This window comes from Cupressus sempervirens, chromosome 7 (genome assembly GCF_028749045.1).
Source record: "Cupressus sempervirens isolate cs-2001-9-10 chromosome 7, ASM2874904v1, whole genome shotgun sequence".
Lineage (NCBI taxonomy): Eukaryota > Viridiplantae > Streptophyta > Pinopsida > Cupressales > Cupressaceae > Cupressus > Cupressus sempervirens.
Genome location: NC_143124.1, coordinates 840,865,244 through 840,868,072, shown reverse-complemented (window position 1 = coordinate 840,868,072; position 2,829 = coordinate 840,865,244).

Genomic DNA, 2,829 nt, shown 5'->3' with positions numbered 1-2,829 from the left:
AGAACTCAACCCACTTCTAATGGCTTTGATTCAATTTTTCTTGACTATTTAAATATTTCAAAGCTTAATGATCAGTATATAAAAAAACTCCTTAGGAAGAAGATAGTGTCTCCACTTCTTCAATGCTTGAACTATAGTGTAAAATTCCTGATCATAAACAAAATATTTTCTTTTTGCATCATTCAATTTCTCACTAAAATAAGCAATAGGTCTACCTTCTTGGATCATAATAGCTCCTAATGTAGTACCACTAGCATCATAGTCTGCTTGAAACACCTTGTTAAAATTAGGAAGTGCTAAAATAGGTTGCTCAGTAACTTTTTGTTTCAACAGATTAAAGCTCTTATCTACTCATGCAGTCCACTTAAATTATTTTATATCTCCTCTCATTGTTTTAGTCAATGGGACCTTTTATGAACTTCCTATAAAAACTAGCTAGTCCATGAAAAGATCTTACCTCTCTCACACTTATTGGAGTAATTCATTCAAGGATAGCCTTCACTTACTCTGGATCCATTTTTAGATCTTCTACTGAGACTAAAAATCCTAGGTACACCAACTCTTTTATAAAACTACACTTCTTCAAGTTTATCAACAACTTCTCTTCTCTCAACTTATCACACACCTTTCAAATATGGATCAAATGCTCCTCCAATGTCTTACTAAATATCAAAATATCATATAGGTAAACAATGACAAACTTACCCAGAAACTCCTTCAATACCTCATTCATGAGCTGCATGAAAGTGCACAATGCATTGGTTAGCCCGAAAGGCATGACTAACCACTCATACAGTCCTTATTTGGTCTTGAAAGCAGTCTTCCACTCATCACCTTCTCTGATATGGATCTGATGGTACCCACTTTTTAGATCTATCTTTATGAAATACTCAACTCCACTCAAATAGTCCATAATATCATCCATCCTTGGCAATGGAAATTTATACTTGATTTTGATCTTGTTGATAGTGCAAGAATCTGTGCACATACTCTATTCTCCATTCTTCTTAGGTGCTAATATTGTTGGTAAAAAACATGAAATTAGACTCTCGTGAATCAATCCCTTCTACAACAGCTCATGAACTTGTAATGCAAGAGCATCCTAGCTTGCACTACTCTCCTGCATGTTTTCAGTTTTTACCTTCTTGTTGAAACTATGTTTTACTGAAACTATGTTTTCTAGTTTTTGGCTGCCTATTGGAGACCATGTAACTAATTTTTCATAATGAATGATAGGATTCAATTTTCAAGTATTGAAGAGGGCCAAGATTAATTCCGTGTATCAAAGGTGTAAGTTCTAATTCTTCATAAGTTGGGAGATATGGCAATTCTCCCAGAGTATCGATTTCTGGCAGTTTTGCACAACAATTTTTTGTGCTTGATTTTTGGGATGGATGTGCACTTATCTTTGGTGAATTAGCCTTTGTTCATTTAAGTAATTGTAGAGGACCTAAAGTACTACCTATATTTTGAAGTGTGAGTTCTAATTCAATCGAAGCTACGAGATATCGTGATTTTTCTTGGACATCAATTTATAGATATTTAATTGCTAATGCAGGCCGACTTGAGGCTCTTCAAGTATTTAATTTTAGTTTTAGAATTCTAGGCTGACTTGTGGAATAGATTAGTATAATTAGGGGTCTTGTATAGAGTCTTAATCATAATTTTGAAGGTATATGATAATGGAGGGTAGATAATTGATGAAAATTTGAACTTGAAGCTAGATCTTGGATTTGAATGTATTTTATATCTAGTCGTAATCCAAAAGGCCTCATATCTAGGCATGTATGATGATATTTTCATGAATCAATAAATAATATTATTCTGTCTCCCTATGGTGCTATTCTCTTTCTTGTTTTATTTCATTGTGTTAACTCTAGCATTGTGGTTTAGGTAGCTGAGTGTACCTATTAGTCTTAGTTACTCTCCTAACCTAACCTACGTCAGGTGGTATTAGAGCTTGAGGTTCATCCTTGTGGAGATTAGATCATGTAGAACTCTATTTTAGATATTGGTTGTAGGTTTGCAAATCTATGAATTTGACCTATAACTTGCAGAGGGTTACAATTTTGTAGGAACCTGATTTCTAAAGATGGTTCATGGTAGAGGAAATGTTGATAATGTTATATTAGATTAGTTGAGACAAATTGCAGCCAAATTAGATGTTATGGAGACAACCTAGAGGAGAGGAGCACATCTTGATGATGTAAGTGATGATGAAGCGACAACACCAAACCATAATCTAGAACCTGAAGAAGATCAAGATGAGGAAAGATTGTTGAGAGTGTTGTCTAGGGAAAATTCAAAGTCTGTTGTAGAAATTGTTCCTTATGATGAAAAATTGGATACCAATCCTATGTTAGATTGAATCTTAGATATGGAGAAGTTCTTTGAGTATGAAAAGACTCCTGATAATAATAAGGTGAAGATTATAGTTACTAAGTTGAAAGGTCATGCTTCACTATGGTGGGAGCATTTGCAAACTAGGACAAAGGAGAGGAAAGGAGAAGATCATAACTTGGTTGAAGATGGTGAACAAGGTAAAGAACAAATTCCTTCCTTCTAATTATCAAGTTATCTCGTTGAGAAAGATGAAAAAATTGAGACAAAAGGACATAACTATGAAAGAGTATACCAAAGAATTTTGTACATTGGACATCAGATTTGGACATGTGGATGATGATGCTGAGAAAGTTGCAAGGTACATAAATGGATTGAGATCTAGAATTCAAGATGAAATAAGTTTTGTGAAGTTGGAAAGTGTGGAAGAAGCATATCAATATGCCTTGAAAGCTAAGGAGATCTTGACAAAGAAGCATAAATAAAGAC